At 36.8% G+C, this 18,482-nt stretch overlaps 1 protein-coding gene across 3 annotated transcripts in view; it reads right to left on the minus strand.

Annotated features, from left to right (window-relative positions):
- The window catches only part of LOC117293332 (amidophosphoribosyltransferase-like), a 31,284-nt gene extending 16,961 nt beyond the window's left edge, over positions 1–14,323 (minus strand). For 2 of the 3 annotated variants that reach the window (XM_033775604.1, XM_033775603.1), the window contains exon 1: positions 14,299–14,323. The gene's annotated coding sequence lies outside the window, so the exon portion shown is untranslated. Of the gene's footprint in view, positions 1–14,182 lie in introns of all 3 variants that reach the window. The other variant, XM_033775602.1, reaches the window with a different exon arrangement.
- Between the last annotated feature and the right edge of the window lie 4,159 nt (positions 14,324–18,482).

Raw genomic sequence — 18,482 nt, forward strand, 5'->3', positions numbered from 1 at the left:
GTGCACCGATTGAAGACATAAGTTCTACCAATGGAATTCAGTGTATGACATATGCAGATGACACCCAACTGCACATATCCATGAAACCTGCCAACAGAAATTGTTGCATCGCAAAACTTGAGCAGTGCCTTGCCGAAATAAAATCTTGGACAATTCACAACAAATTGCTGCTCAACGATAGCAAAACTAAAGTATTTCATGTCACATCGCGGAATTTGAAAAAGACAGTATAACTGAAATAAAAGTAGGAGACTCAACTGTCATACCAGCTTCTTCTGCTCGAGTAGTCTTAGATGACCAGCTTTGTATGTCAGAGCATGTTAACATCATTTGTCATAACGCAACATATGCAATTAATAGTAATATAGGAAGAATTAGACAATATCTTGATCAAGACACAACAGAAAAACTTGTCCACACAACATGTCACCTCGCGTTTGGATCAGTGTAATTCACTTGTGACTTCTCTACAGGTTACCTGACACCCAGATCACAAAACTCCAAAGAGTCCAGAATACCACTGCCAGACTGGTAACTCGTAAACACGAATACAACTAATGTAACGAGACAGCTTCATTGGCTCCCCATCCACCAGAGAATCATATTTAGGATCAATCTGCTGACATTCAATACACTAAATGGACGCACCCCTTCTTCGTAAGAGAACTCATTACGCCATATTCTCCTTGTCGATCGCTTCGTTCATCAACCCAGAACTTATATAAACCACAGACTCGACGACCGCGTACTGCCTATAGACACAGTTCATTCATGGAAGCTGCCCTTCCCACAAAAAATGTCCCAACAGAATGGAACAAACTGCCTCAACAATCAGGCTTGCATCATCTATGAACATTTTTAAGTTCAAACTGAAACTTTCCTTTTTACTCATTAATTGGGTTTTGTTTTAATTATGAAATCATGGGGCTAATGATTTTTAATTCATTGCTCTTTTTAATGATTCTCAATCTGCCTGCCTCTTTCATCAATTTGAGACTGTCCATTTATATTTTTATCACTGTTGTAGTCATTTTTAATTTTCTTAAGAATTTTTAATCTGTTTAAATCTTAAATTGTCCAGAGTTGTTCGTACTTGCTTAACTTTTTAATAATTAACTTTGGTCTTTTGTAATTTTCTTAACCATTTTAAATCTGTTTCTCTTAAAGCCATTGGACCCTTTCGGTAAACAGTATTGTCCAAGGCCCACACTTCGTGTATCACAACTTCTATATCAAATAACAAACCTGTGAAAATTTGGGCTTAATCGGTCATCGGAGTCGGGAGAAAATAACAGGAAAACCCACCCTTGTATCCACGCTTTTCGCCATGTCGTGACATGTGTTTCAAAAAAATCCGTAATTCTCGTTAACGAGAATTGATATTGTTTTACTGTTTTCTCAAAAAGTAAAGCATTTCATGGAATAATATTTCAAGAGAAGTATTTCACTACTACCTTCTGTAAACCCTGTAAGTTATTTGTAAATCTGTGATCTTTTTTTTTTTTCTGTACCGAAAGGGTCCAATGGCTTTAAAGCCATTGGACACTTTCGGTAAACAGTTATGTCCAACTTTTATATAAAATAACAAACAGGCTGTGAAAATTTAGGCTCAATCGGTCATCGGTGTCGGGAGAAAATAGCGGGAAAACCCACCCTTGTTTCCGCACGTTTCGCCGTGTCATGACATGTGTTTTAAATAAATCCATAATTCTCGCTATCAAGAATTGATATTATTTTAATGTTTTCTCGAAAAGTAAAGCATTTCATGGAATAATATTTCAAGAGAAGTCTTTCACCATTACCTTCTGTAAACCCTGTAAGTTATTTGTTATCTGTGAACTTTTATTTTTTGTTCTGTTCCGAAAGTGTATAATGGCTTTAAATTGGTCTATATTAGCTGAATAGTTTTCAACCTCTGTGAAGCGCCTCAGGACCCTTTTAGGGTTAAGGGTGCTATATAAAAAGCTGTTTATTATTATTATACAACGAATGTCGGTCACTTCGTACCCAAGTCACTTCGTACCCAAGTCACTTCGTACCCAAGTCACTTCGTACCCAAGTCACTTCGTACCCAAGTCACTTCGTACCCAAGTCACTTCGTACCCAAGTCACTTCGTACCCAAGCCACTTTGTACCAAAGTCACTTCGTACCCTACTTGCAATAACGTAACCCTCCTGCCGACGGTGGAGCCGGAGGGTCACGAAGCATGCTCGAATTGTAAAGGGTGAAATAGTGGTCCAGTCAGCAGATTTGCTCAATTTTTACCAATTTCAAAAATCATGACTTAAAGGCCCCCTATCGTCAAAGAAAAACCAGTTTTTGCAATAGCACCCTCTCGCTCATAAAAGTTGTTTACGCTGTTCTGCGAGGGTGACTTACACCCTCTGTTAGTTCGTCGTGAATACAAAGATGGCGGAATCGGAGATGATACACTGTTCATGGTAAGCTCGTCACTCTGATGTGCTTGTTGCAAGAACACTTGCCAGAAAACAGAGGAACACGGGGAGCTTTCCTACGGAAGGGTGCTTCGCGGATTTTTTTTTTCAATTTTAGGCAAGTGTGTGTGGCACAAGACAAACAAAAGGACCGGAAGGAAGTGAGGAACATTAACAGGGATCTCAATAATAAAGTAAGCATTATCACTATTTTAGCCTTATGTTACCCCAGTTTTGTCAGAGTCGATCCAATCGTGTTTATTGTCACTTTCGTTATTATTCACCGTTCTGGAAAACGGGTGAAGTTTCATAATTTTCTCTCGAGAAAACGGCAAACGGTTTGAGTACTTATTGTGCTTGTAGGATCAGGACACAAAACACAAATATCTATAATCTACAGATTTACATTAAACTTACACGGTAAATAGTGATGATAGCTACCTTTAAAATACTAACTTGCTGAGACCCCGGTGAGACGAACAATTATTTTAGCATGTAAAATGTGTGACCAGTTATACTAGTACTTATATCATAACTGGTAATTACGTTTTTACATGCGTGCTTAAACGGAGACGATGGATTATTTTGCGTGACTTTGTTTTACCAATTGCCCCAATACATCAGCAAGTAACATTTTAAGAGAAGCTTTTTACAACCCTTATACATGTATTCAAAATGTGTCAGTTAAATGTAAATCTGAAAACATGTTAATAAAAACAAATTACACTATTTTTCATGAGTCGAATTCAGAAACAACTGAAGGCGAGGGGAGAACAGGCAAATCTGATGCTGTGCGAAACAAATTCAAGAAGAGAAAGCAACATCCAGGTATTTTGTCAATGTTTATTATTTTTCTGTACAAAGACAAGTTAAAATATGTCTATATGGTTTACAGGAGCTGCATGTACCTGAATCACTCTGTGAAAATATATAGATGAATTTCATCAAAATAAAACAATATTTAGGTATATGGAAAACTAACTGAACTTGATTGAAGAAAGACAGCAAGGCAAGGGGGAGAATAATAAACAATATTTATACACATAAAAACACTATGAATCAAACCATAAAATTACAAACCAAAAATTAGGGAAATATTTACAGGGGCGTATACAAACACAAAATAAATACATAAAATAAAACATTTAGAGCAAGTGCAGGCATGATATACTTGTTATTTTGGAAAATAAAAAAAAATAGTTTAGATAATGGAAGGGCTGATCTACACATGGTGTAAGGCCATCGTACACTAATCACAATTGTCTGGTTTTCCCAAGGGCAACACATTGTCAAACAGCCTAGGATGAATATGCCTGAATGTAAATAACAATAATGTGTGTCTACCGTTTCAGAAATATCTCAACGCTCTTCCAAGAGGTTGATAATGTAACCGCAGAGCTGTAGAGACAGCAGCTTGCAGCATGTCGATTGCAATCTGCAGCCAACAACCACAAGCCATGAACCCCAAGCTCCCCCTCAAGAAGTTTTGCCATGGTGCAGATGTTGAAATCGCAGGGATATAACACTGCTGGAGGAGAATAAATGCTGCACTAGAAGGTGAAATGGGTGGCTCACACACACACACACACAGCTCATGTGCTGGATGTGGTCATGAATTACAGTGATGACATGCTGGCAGCAGAGCAAATCCACAATAATGACAGTTTTTCAGCATGCAGCTTATAGGCAGCATGTTTTTTTGGCAGCATAGGTGACTTGGTGCTATAAACCGTAGATTCATCCCATGTGTTTTGTTTTGTCAATAAAGGATAGGTTTCTAGCACCAAATGGTGTTTATATTGGGTTCAGAACTCTAAGGCTCTTATTACAAATAATATTGCAGTTTTTAAACATGTTCTAAAATAGTTTTATTACATGAGTTTGAACAAAGAAAAATTAACCGCAGCGAGACGTAAACCAATGACCTCTGGATTAACGTATAAGTGTTCTACCAACTGAGCTATCCAGCCCATGCTGGCGGTGTCCCTATTTGTCATCAGAAATTGACTAATAGGGACACAGCCAACATAGTGCTGGCTAGCTCATTTTGTTAGATTGCATGTACGCTAATCTTAAGGTTGCTGCTCAAGTCTCACTCAAATTACTTTTCCATTGTTCAAACGCAAACTACTTTTAAAACCCGCACAATCTGTTCCCCTTGTTGTTTGTTGCATATTTAAGTATGAGTGTCTCCACACTAATTTATAAGCTCAGCTCATTAAATTTTGCAATTGAGACATGGGAGGGTATGTAGCTGGTTTGTACATAGTGAATGTTTGTTACACACAAAAATATTAAGTATAACAACAATATAAGATTTAGAATATGTTTTATTTGCATCAGGGATTATTAATATTTATTTTGGTTTTACCCATATAAATCGATGCGTGTGAGCCACTGTATTTTGGTACTTTTCAAAAATCTGTGAAAAAAAAACATCACAGACTAATTACTTGGGTGGTATTCGAACCCACGACCCTTGTAGCGCTTAAAAACCTTGTATTAAGCGCTATATAAACGCATGTTATTACACGCATGTATATTATTATTATTTGCAATTCTAGAGCAGTGTCATAGAAACTAGTCTGTATATGTCGGGGTGTCGTGGCCGAGTGGATAAGAGCACCGAACTCAAGCTCTGATGCTTCTGTTCAGCAGAGTGTGGGTTCGAATCCAGGTCGTGACACTTGTGTCCCTGAGCAAGACACTTAACTATAATTGCTTCTCTCCACCCAGGGGTTAATGGGTACCTGTGAGGGCAGAGATGTTTCTGTTGATTTGTTTAGCCATGTAGCGCATATAATTGTTGCACAGGCTGTATACTCCCCAGGGAGCTGAGATGGTTTAAGGAATGATTTAAGGCCCAGTGACCAGGGGTAATAATGTCGGAAGCGCTTTGAGACACCCAGTGAAAAAGCGCTATATAAAAACCGTGTATTATTATTATTATTATTATTATTATTATTATTATTATATGTATTTAGGAAATTAAAGTGGGAGTTAATTTTGTCTGATAGTTGTGATTTTGGCTGATATGAACAATCTTCAAGATAATCACTATTGGTAATTACTCAAAATAATTGTTAGCATAAAAACTCAATGGAGAGCTTTTGATAGTGTAAAACATTGTGAGAAACGGCTCCCTCGGAAGCAACATAGTTTTCAAGAAATAAGTAATTTTCCACGAATGTGATTTTGAGACCTCAGATTTAGAATTTGAGTTCTTGAAATCAAGACATGAAAGCACACAACTTTGTGTGACAAGTTTTTTTTTTCTTCCATTATTTTACCGCAACTTTGATGACCAATTGAGTTCAAATTTTCACAGGTTTGTTATTTTGTGCATATAAATGTTGAGATACTCAAAGTGAGAAAACTGGGGCCAATTTCATAGAGCTGCTTGAGCAAAAAATTTGCTTAAGCCCGAAAATAGCTCGCTTATTTTACACATGTTACTGGCCAAAATTTCATGCCATATACATTGCTTATAACTAGTATTTAGCTGTTGTTTACTTAGCATAACAATCGAGTGGAGTCTTGGCCGGTAATCTGATTTTACCAACCAATGAATTTTTGGCTTAAGCAAAATTTTGTGCTTAAGCAGCTCTATGAAATTGGGCCCTGGTCTTTGACAATTACCAAAAAGTGTCTATAAAACAGATGTTACAAAATATTTAACCTGCAATAGTTTTAAACCATTAAAACCATTGGTGGACTGACCCACAATTTAAAATAGTTTACACATCTTTTAAATTTAGTGTTGCCATGCCACACTACAGAACATGTATGATTTCAACCAAAACAAACAAGTGGTTTTGTTTTTCAAAGTGAAAAGAATGAGATTTCCAATTTCTTTAATTCTTGTTCATCCCATCAAGTCTCTCCTGGACTAGTTTTTCTAGGGATGGGGCTGGCACTTTTGCAATGGTGAAAGAAATGCGTTATGGATTATCATCAAATAAAGTAAAAAGTGACATGCTATGATAAATAACCAAATACCCGCCCCGCCCACTTATGATCTTTTAGCTGCAATCCTCTCCATCGAATCTGTGATGTAGCTATAGGGCTTCGGTTTGGGCTTAGGATGTGCTGACCATTTCTTTTACCTGTGGAAACCTGGGAAAGGGAAATATAATATGAGATCAGAAAAATACACCTTGGTTTGACGAGTTCAAGTGTTCTGGAGCTCTTGAAAAATGAAGAATTTTATGACAAGATGATGTATTGAAATGAATATGTATGTTCCTAAGGATATCCTTTGGAAGGTTTATTTAGTTACTAGAGGTGTAGTGTGTTAATATAACAAAAACAACTGATTTTGGAAACAGCTTACTTTTTACGAAACATTTTACACGCGCACATACTTGGGTGTTAAAATTGACACAAGATCATTGTCAAACAAAGATACATGTACAAACAACAACTTATTGTTTACATCATTGGGTGTTTAGCAACATAAAAATAACACTCATTTATTCCCTCGGATCGGTCGAGTTGGTCTTTGAAAAGTGTTTGTAACCGTTTGTTATAAAATACATATGATTAGAAAGATATTTTAAAAGTAGAATATAATGATCCACACTAGTATTACTCGAAATTGGGTGGTTCCGTTTAACTCATCGACTAACACAGTCGGCCATTTATGGGAGTCAAATTTCCCCCTTAATTTGCCGACCGTGTGTATTCGCAAAGTAAAAGGAAAACCTTGCAATTTCGAGGCAAATTTGTGTGGATCATTGTATTCTACTTTTAAATCATTTTTCTAACCATATGCTTTTTTTTACCAACAGTTACAAACGCTTTTCAAAGACCAACTCGACCGATCCAAGGCAACGTGGTCCTTTAATTTGGGTTCTTTTTAGGGTCTCAATAAAGTGAAAATACATTGGTGTGAATTTTTTACACCCCAGCTTTTGCAGTGCATAAAGGCAAGGCATTTTCTGTCTATTTATTGGCAAGTTAAAAGTTTTAACATGAACATTTTGATTGAATTGTAACTGGTCAAATAGATGAGTTTGTTTCTGTTTAGTTGTAATTTGGAATAAAAGGCATCCTAATTGTTACAATAAATGTTCTTTCAAAAACAACCTGTCATGCCCATTTTTGTTTTGTTCAATACTAGACTTGTTTAACCTGTATGAGTGACGTTTGTGAACAAAAATCAAATTATGATTATTGTGTCTGTTCAGAACAAAATTAACAGTGTATGCATTTAGCCTTCGAAATTAGACTGGGTTGAAACGTCAGGCCATTATCTATTTTGTGCATTCACGGTCGTTGTGGTTGATTAGTTCACAAGTAGCCTTAGTATATATAAAACAAGACAAGTTGCAAGGTCCTTGAATGCCATCCCTTCTTCATAGAACCTTCAGAAAGATTGTAGTCTCTGACAACTTTGTTACTAACCGTTGTGAGTTTTTGTTAGCATGGTTTAGTGTCATTCCTTTCTCCATTGGTCCAAACAGTCTCTTTGCTGTGGTTTTCTTTATTGGCGTTGATGACACCAGTAGACTATCTTGATCACTGAAAAGTGAAAGTAAACACAACACATTTAGGGTATGACCACGAGTATAAATTATGAAACCCGTTTGTTTACACGACAAGGCATTTATTTATTCTTCCCCTCCATTTTCAGTTGTATTGCTTATTTTTTTCTAGAGGGTCCCTAGACTCCCTATAGACTATGCCAGGGAGAAAAGGGTTTTCACACTGATGTCAGGCATGCAACTACTTCAGCTGATATCATCTTTTTTTAATTCTCAGTACTTTCAATTGAAAAATACCGTACAAAATTTTGTGACATTTTGTAATTTCCTCCTTTTTGTTTAAGTTACAGTTGCATGCCTGTGACGACCCTGCTGTGTGAAAACATAGGCCTTATTAACCGTTTATTTAGATTTTATTTTTTTATAATGAAAACAAAATTAATCAATGAGAACTTTAAAGCTATTTTGCAGGCATATTCTTTAGTACAAAAAAAATAATAAAAAAAAACCAAACCAAGCTCTTTCTTTAAAAACCCCAGGATCAATAAGAAGCCCATTTCATTATAATTAATTCTTTAATCCACTTTAAATTAAAAAAGAAGGAATATTTAAACATTATTTTGGTAATATCATCACTTGTGGAGGGGGCCCCATAAAAAGCATAGCAAGAGTAGGGACCCCTAACCCATGGAGGAAGGACGAAAGCAATGAAGCAAAAACGAATACATAGATAGAGAGAGCGAGTAAAATGGGAGTAAAACTTTAAATCTAGCCTACCTTCTGGTGAATATTCTAGTCGTAAAATCTTGTCTTGACCACAAGTAGAAGTCTACTGGTAGAACATGTACAGTGTAGTAGGTAAACAAGATCGCGGACAGGACTGTCATCAGGTGTTTGACAAACTCTGACAGTTTTGATTTATTGAATTTACACTGCTCTCGCATTGATTGGAATTCATCATTCGCATCAGCTAGATTGACCCTGTGTACTTCCTTCTGATAATCTCTGTTTTGCACAGATTCCTTCTTTTGCTGGCAGATTCCGATACTGCCCAGGTAACTTTCCTGTTCCTCACCTCTTTTTCGTGGCCATTTTGATATGCATCGGATACGGTGCGGTGGTTGCGCACACTCATACATCAAAACACGACGAAAAGCGCTAGACACAGACAAACACGATCGACGTGTGTAATAAACCTGTGCCATTGCAATAGCGCGTATCGTGTGTATACACCCATGCCATTGCAATAGCGAGTATCGTGTGTATAAACTCATGCCATTGCAATAGCACGTATCGTGTGTATAATCCCATGCCATTGCAATAGCCCGTACCTATATTTAGACTACGCCCTCCGGGGATGGTACATGTAACAGCTATCGTCGCACTGCGGTGGTTGCTAACACTCATACATCAAAACACTACGAAAAGCGCTAGATACAGACAAACACGATCGACGTGTGTAATAAACCCATGCCATTGCAATAGCGCGTATCGTGTGTATACACCCATGCCATTGCAATAGCGAGTATCGTGTGTATAAACTCATGCCATTGCAATAGCACATATCGTGTGTATAATCCCATGCCACTGCAATAGCCCGTACCTATATTTAGACTACGCCCTCCGGGGATGGTACATGTAACAGCTATCGTCGCACTGGGTCAAAGGTAAATATGCTTGGCAAGCATTTTTGTTCGTGCGTATGACGATACAGCGTCTTTAATCCTCAATGTCTAATGAATAACACTCAAAAACACAATTGAGAAAATATGTTGAAGAAAAAGGACAAAAACTAACCAGATCCCGGAGCGAAACAGTCACAAATTTCCCAGGTTCTATTTTTAACCTGCCGCATCGCCATTTTGCGACTTCCCGATATGTTCAACGCTTTATTTTTGAGTCACCAAGCGCTGAACCGCAGGTATCAGCCAATTGAATTGAGGTCCTGCTACAGAGCCGCGACAGAGTTGGACTAAACCATTCTGTAAAAGGGATGTTACAAGGCAGTACCGCAGTGCATGCGCGCTATATGAGTGAACGGGGGGCATAGTAAACGGACAGCGCACGCACTGCCTTATAACACCCGTTTTACAGAATGGTTTAGTCCAACTCGACCGCGGCTTGGCAGGTCGTCAATTTTATTGACTGGTTCAGCGCTTGGTGACCAAAAGATAAAGCGTTGAACATATCAGGAAGTCACAAAATGGGAATGCGACATATCAACCTGGGACATTTGTGACTGTTTTGCTCCGGGATCTGGTAAGCTTTTTTTTTTTTTTTTTTTTTTATTTTCTGAATGGCGTTTCGAGTGTTATTCATTTGACATTGAGGACTAAGTTCGTGTTAATAATAATAATATGGATTTATAATGCGCACTTTTCCAGAAAACCGATCAAGGCGCCTACACAAAATGAAAACATTATACAATAGAAAATGAAGAATAAACAAAACATAATGAAACCCAATGAAAGTCTAAGTAAACAAGTGTGTTTTCAGTTCCCTCTTAAAGTTGTTGAGAGATGTTGTTTGGCGAAGTGAGACTGGGAGCTTATTCCAAAGGGCAGGAGCAGCTTTGGCGAAAGCACGGTCTCCGTAACGAATTGTTCTAGACCTTGGCTCTACCGGCAAGTCAGACCCAGCAGACCGTAGAGCACGACTGCTGTGCTTAGTGAAGATGAGTTCACAAAGATACTGTCGGGCTTGTCCATGCAGAACTTTGAACACAAGGAGGCAGATTTTGAAGGTGATCCTCTTTGCGATGGGGAGCCAATGTAGGCGTCTTAGGACTGGTGAAATGTGATCGTATTTTCTGGCTTGGACAACGACTCGAGCGGCATTATTGTGAACACGTTGGAGACGAGAAGTAGATGTAGCTGGAAGCCCAACCAAGAGCGAGTTGCAACAATCCAAGCGGGAGGAGACCAGAGCATGGATGACTTTCTCAGCTGTATCCAGCGACAAGTATTTGCGAATTTTGGCTATGTTACGAAGATGGAAGTTAGCGCTTTTGCACACGCTTGAGATGTGTGATTCCATGTTGAACAGATGTCGAATACAACTCCCAGATTGCGTGCACTGTTGGAGGCGGACAGATCGTGGTTGTTGATTGAGAACTGTTGTTTAGTAAACTTTGCATGGTCGTGTTCATAGAATTTGTGCCATGATTTTCAAAAGTAGTAAAAATAGAGAAAATCTGTTGACTAGCTGTCGAAATTGTACGCGTTTCAAGATCATTTCGCCCTTTACAATTCGATGTCGGTCACTTAGTACCCAAGCCAAGTCACTTCGTACCCAAATTGTTGTACCCAGGTCACTTCATACCGAAATTGTTGTACCAAAGTCACTTCATACCCAAGTCATTTCGTAGCCGAGTCACTTCGTACCCACATTGCCTGACTCTGGCAGAATTGGCCGGCCATCATTATTTCTTTCATGTGGACATCTACAGTACACTGATTATATTTCACGGTAATTAAATGTTCCTTACTAACCTTTGTAAAAAAAAAAGTGTCCAGTTATTATTAAAATATTATTATTGGTGAATTTAATGTTCTTCACTTTGACGCGATTTTCTCATGCGTAGTATTTACGGAGGAAAAGCTTGTGTATAATATGCCCTCAAGTCAAAGTGTGCCATTCTCCATCAGAAAAGTCAAAAATGTTATATTATAATAACTGGACACTTTTTTTTACAAAGGTTAGCATGGTTAGTGACTGCGAGGAACATTTATTCTGAATCTGATCTTCCTGCAAGTCGTTTTTAATTACCGGGGACACAATTGGGCAAAAAATTAATAAATCAAATAATAATTTTGAATTCGGGTCATCTCGTATCCAAGTCAACTCGTACCCAAGTCAACTCGTACCCAAGTCAACTCGTACCCAAGTCAACTCGTACCCGAGTCAACTCGTACCCAAGTTAACTCGTACCCAAGTAAACTCGTACCCAAATAAATTTTTACCCCATTTTGGGGTTTCAACTCGTACTGATAAATATTGTGGTTTAATTTATTTATTTATGTAAATCATACATTCCTTTTATTTATTCATTGTTGTAATGATTTTGGTATTTTTTTTTTTTTTTTTTCATGTTGCAGGTAACGAACAGAACAAGCGAATAACGCAAAAGGCCTAATGTTTTTTTGCTTTTTGTTTTTTACTTGGTTGGGAGCAGTTCCCTAAAAACTTTTAAGAAGAAAAACAAATAATTGGCCGATTGAATTTATTTATTTTTTTTTTTTCGGAAAAAGATAATCAGAACATACGCAAATGAATGAATTAAATGAATTTTTACCATGAAATGTTCTTATGGGAACCCTTTAACAAGAAAAACATGGGACGTTTGCGTATTATACATCGTATTTTGTTTTATATTGAATGAGTTATTTTTTAAGCAAACGAGAGAGGAACATAGAAACAGAAATTACAGCCCGACTGTTTAAAACATTGGAAGAATATTTCCGTTAAAAAAGTTAACCCTTTTTTATGTCTCAGTGTCTTTATAAGCATCAAACATTAAAAAGTAGAAGACAGATGAACATCAAGCATTATTAAAAACGAAATTCGTGAGACGGTAATTTTATTAATAAAAGTGAGTAGAACATCAATTTTATTTCCCATCGCTTATAAAATCACGCCGCACGGAATCTCCGTATCGTCGGCATACAACATACGTTAGACGGTACGAGTTGACTTGGGTACGAGTTGACCTGGGTTTAAGCTTGGTCGATATCGATTTATTTTATTCACGATATATCGCCGGCAATATATCGCGATATTCGATATAATCGCGATTAATTAAATTTGACATCATCAGTCTTCAAACTCCAAGTGAAAGTTGTAGAAGAGACAGTCATAGCATAAGAGAGGTGTTCTAATGACCTATTCTTCTGGTTTTACTCCAAACCTATGGGGTGGAAGATGTCTCAGCTAGCAAATACATCGCGATATTTAATCGATATTGCGATATATCGCGATAATCGCAATATATCGATATTTCGATTAAAACCAAATCCATCCTAATACGAAATCGTTTCCAAATTAATATCGCAATATTCGATAATATCGTGATATCGCCCAAGCTTACCTGGGTTAGGGAGGTCGACGGAAAGGCCTCAATCGTGATTTGTATCTGTTTGTACACGAAAAGTGCTTGTGAAAACTCACCCAAAAGACATCATTTAAGTGCGAATTTTGATGTTCAAAATCGTATGTGGTTGGCTGAAGACATTTCCTTTCACAATTAAGCAGTTTTTTCTTGATTGATTGGAATTTTAAATGAAAAACACAGAGTTGAAAATAAGAAAATTAGCGCGTAACAGAGAGCCCATTTATGGTCGCGGGAAAACTCAATTGATTTTGTGTCGAAAATGGGTTTTTTAAAGTGAGCCCTCTTGTGGCCTCGATAGCCTACGGTCACATGGGATATGTTGATATTTGTGTAGCGGAAGGTCTGAGGAACTGATATGTACCAAATTTGATAGAATTTGATTGATATTTTAAACTGTTTTGATATCGCTCATTTTATTTTGTTACCAAAAGTTGAGGTTTTACACATAAATTTACATCAAAAATCCTCAATTCTTCAGATATGGAAACTACAAAACCTTTACAAAACTCATATTTTCTGAAAGCTTATACCTTCGTGATCATGTGCATATCTTTGTTTCTTTGCTAGGTAGCTGCTCATAGCTGCGCATTTAAGATTTAGAGGGGGTCCTGACAGATTTTTTTTGCAGCCTATGGACTTACGTGTATTGAAGCTGTCCACATGGGGACATTTTGTTTGACAATTGACATGATTTTGAGAATGGTCTGACAGACAAAAACAAAGTACAAAAATACATTAAAATATAATATCTCCGCAACCTTTAAAGATAAATGATTGATTTTACTACCATTGGATTACGTTTGAGATAAGCTTTCCAATGGTACCAAACTTGTTTGTTTTCGTAAAACAATTGGAAAACCTGTCGACCTCCCTACCTGGGTACGAGTTGACTTGGGTACGAGTTGACTTGGGTACGAGTTGACTTGGGTACGAGTTGACTTGGGTACAATATTTTGGGTACGAGTTGACTTGGGTACGAGTTGACCCGTTTCGATAATTTTGACATTTTCGAAATGTCAAAATTTCGAAAAAAGGAATCGCCCCAGTCACTGGGTCTACCTTCCAGTGTTCACCACACATTTGATTCCCTTATTAAGTTATTTTGATATTTTAAAGAATAAAGTAGAGAACAAAACGATATCTTACTTACAATCAAGATCACTTTTACCCAAAGTATGTACGTAGTGCTAGTTCTACTTGTATACATGTAGTATCAAAAACAATTAAAGTGTGTGCTTGCAGGTTGTTCTCGGTTTACCAACTTACCAACCGGCCTTTTCAAAATCATCGAATTGTGGTGTTGGGCCCAAATTTGGTGCTCACTTCAGGCTGAAGTGAGCACCAAATTTGGGCCCAACACCAAATTTGGTGCTGGCAAAAATTTTTGGTGCTAGCACCAAATTTCGATATAACTGTCAACGACCGTCATTACCCGTCGCAGACAGTGCGGAAGGATTGTACACGCGTAAGGTATAGGTAGATTAAAAGCCAAGAGTTCCATCTAAACTGGAAAGTATTATTAGTTTTTTTTTCCACAAATCTGTTCCACATATCCCTGGCTATATCAGATTAGCGCCCCAGTGTTTTAAGTCTGATAATTAGGTCAGCCCAATTAATTTAGTCAATGAAGAATTTACGAATTTGTGTACTGTATGCGCTGTATGCGTAAGGTATGGGCAAATACAAAGCCAAGAGTTCAATCTAAATTAGGAAATATTATTATTATTTTTTTTCATTAATCTGTTCCACATACCCCTGGCTATATCAAATTAGCGCCCCAACTTGTTAAGTCTGCTAATTAGCTCAGCCCAATTAATTTAATCAAAGAAGCAAATAAAAAGGCAAGAGTTCCATCTTAATTGGAAAATATTATTAATTTTTATTTCATAAATCTGTTCATTATACCTTTGGCTATGTCAAATTAGCGCCCCAGTGTTTTAAGTGTGCTAATTAGCTCAGCCCAATTAATCCAATTAGGGAAGAAATTGCGAATTTCGTACTGTATATACGCTATTATGCCTAATACATGCGTGGGGTATAGGCAAAACCTAAACAAACGAATTCCATTTAAGATGGGAAATATTAATATCATTTATCTCATAAATTTGCTCCACATACACATGGCTAAATGACATTAGCACCTCGACGTGTTAACTTACCTAATTAGCTCAGCCCAATTAAATTAATCAAGAGAATCATTCACGAATATACTATACGTTGTATGATATACTAAACACACGCGTAAGGTATGGGCAAATACAAAGCCAAGAGTTCCATCTTAATTGGAAAATATTATTAATTTTTATTTCATAAATCTATTTCTCATACCCCTGGCTATACCAGACTAGCGCCCCAACTTGTTAAGTCTGCTAATTAGCTCAGCCCAATTAATTAAATAAGGGAAGAATTTACGAGTTTTTCTACTTTATACGCTGTGTATATGCTATGCAAAGAACAAGCGTTTGGGTACGGGCATATGCAAAGCCAAGAGTTCCATCTTAATTGGCAAATCTTTTTATTTTTTATTTCATAAATCCATTCCTCATACCCCGGGCTATATCAGATTAGCGCCCCAACTTGTTAAGTCTCCTAATGAGCTCAGCCCAGTTAGTTTAATCAAGGAAGAATTTACGAGTTTTTCTACTTTATACGCTGTACATTATATTATGCTATACACAAAGAACAAGCGTAAGGTATGGGCAATTACAAAGCCAAGAGTTCCATCTTAATTGGAAAATATTATTAATTTTTATTTCATAAATCCATTCCTCATACCCCTGGCTATATCAGATTAGCGCCCCAACTTGTTAAGTCTGCTAATTAGCTCAGCCAAATTAATTTAATAAGAGAAGAATTTACGAGTTTTCTACTTTATACGCTGTACATTATGCTAAACACAAAGAACAAGCGTATAGGTATGGGCAATTACAAAGCCAAGAGTTCCATCTTAATTGGAAAATTCTATTAATTTTTATTTCATAAATCTATTCCACACACCCCTGGCTATATCAGACTAGCGCCCCAACTGGTTAAGTCTGCTAATTAGCTCAGCCCAATTAATTTAATCAAGGAAGAATTTACGAGTTGTTGTACTTTATACGCTGTACATTATGCTATACACAAAGAACAAGCGTAAGGTATGGGCAATTACAAAGCCAAGAGTTCCATCTAAATCGTTAAATATTATTTTTTTTTAATTTCATAATTCTGTTTCTCATACCCCTGGCTATATCAGATTAGCGCCCCCAACATGTTAAGTCTGCTAATTAGCTCAGCCCAATATATTTAATCAAGGAAGAATTTACGTGTGTGAACTTTATACGCTGTATATTATGCTATGCAAAGAACAAGCGTAAGGTATGGGCCAATACAAAGCCAAGAGTTCCATCTTAATTGGAAAATATTATTAATTTTTATTTCATAAATCTATTTCTCATACCCCTGGCTATATCAGACTAGCGCCCCAACTTGTTAAGTCTGCTAATTAGCTCAGCCCAATTATATTAATAAGGGAAGAATTTACGAGTTGTTGTACTTTATACGCTGTACATTATGCTATACACAAAGAACAAGCGTAAGGTATGGGCAATTACAAAGCCAAGAGTTCCATCTAAATCGTAAAATATTATTATTTTTTTATTTCATAATTCTGTTTCTCATACCCCTGGCTATATCAGATTAGTGCCCCAACATGTTAAGTCTGCTAATTAGCTCAGCTCAATATATTTAATCAAGGAAGAATTTACGTGTGTTTGAACTTTATACGCTGTATAATAATATGCTATGCAAAGAACAAGCGTAAGGTATGGGCATATACAAAGCCAAGAGTTCCATCTTAATTGGAAAATATTTTCAATTTTTATTTCATAAATCTGTTCCTTATACCCCTGGCTATATAAGCCCAGCGCCCCATAATGTTAAGTCTGCTAATTAGCTCAGCCCAACTAAATTAATCAGGGAAGATTTTACGAATTTTTGTACTTTAAACGCTATATAACAAGCGCGTAAGGTATCGGCAAATACAAAGCCAAGAGTTCCATCTTAATTGGAAAATATTATTCATTTTTATTTCATAAATCTGTTCCTCATACCCCTGGCTATATAAGCCCAGCGCCCCAATGTGTTAAGTCTGCTAATTAGTTCAGCCCAATTAAATTAATCAGGGAAGAATGTACGAATTTTTGTACTTTATACGCTGATACTTGGACAACAAGCGCATAAGGTATGGGCAATTACAAAGCCAAGAGTTCCATGTTAATTGGAAAATATTAATAATTTTTATTTCATAAATCTGTTCCACATACCGCTGGCTATATGAAATTAGCGCCTAAATGTGTTACGTTGGCTAATTAGCTCAGCCAAATTTGATTAATAAAGGAAGAATTTACAAAAATTTGTACTGTATGTGCTATTATGCTAATACACGCGTAGGGTATAATTATGCAAAAACAAAACAAACGAATTCCAGCTAAGTTGGAAAATATTATCCTTATTTAAATCATAAATCTGTTCCTCATACCCATGGCTAAATGCGATCAGCACCCCGACGTGTTACCTTGCCTAATTTGCTCAGCCCAAACCTTACGATTGTTCTTTGTATAGCATAATACAGCGTTAAAAGTACAAAAACTCGTATATTCTTCCTTGATTAAACTAACTGGGCTGAGCTAATTAGCAGACTTAACAAGTTGGGGCGCTAATCTGATATAGCCAGGGGTATAAGAAATAGATTTTTGAAAGAAAACAAAAAAGTATTTTCCAATTAAGATGGAACTCTTGGCTTTGTATATGCCCGTACCTATACGCTTGTTCTTTGCATAGCGTATAAACAGCGTATATAAAGTACACAAACTCGTAAGTTCTTCCCTTATTAAATTAATTGGGCTGAGCTAATTAGCAGACTTGACAAGTTGGTGCGCTAGTCTGATATAGCCAGGGGTACGAGGAATAGATTTATGAAATAAAAACTAATAAAACTTACCAATTAAGATGGAGCTCTTGGCTTTGTATTTGCCCATACCTTACGCTTGTTCTTTGTGTATAGCATAATGTACAGCGTATAAAGTACAAAAACTCGTAAATTCTTCCCTTATTAAATTAATTGGGCTGACCTAATTAGAAGACTTAACAAGTTGGGACGCTAATCTGATATAGCCAGGGGTATGAGGAATAGATTTATGAAATAAAAACTAATAATATTTTCCAATTAAGATGGAACTCTTGGCTTTGTAATTGCCCATATCTTACGCCTGTTCTTTGTGTATAGCATAAATGTACAGCGTATAAAGTAGAAAAACTCGTAAACTCTTCCCTTATTAAATTAATTGGGCTGAGCTAATTAGCAGACTTAACAAATTGGGGCGCTAATCTGACATAGCCAGGGGTATGAAAAACAGATTTATGAAATAAAAATTAATAATATTTTCCAATTAAGATGGAACTCTTGGCTT

The sequence above is a fragment of the Asterias rubens genome, chromosome 8 (genome assembly GCF_902459465.1).
Source record: "Asterias rubens chromosome 8, eAstRub1.3, whole genome shotgun sequence".
NCBI classification, from domain to species: domain Eukaryota; kingdom Metazoa; phylum Echinodermata; class Asteroidea; order Forcipulatida; family Asteriidae; genus Asterias; species Asterias rubens.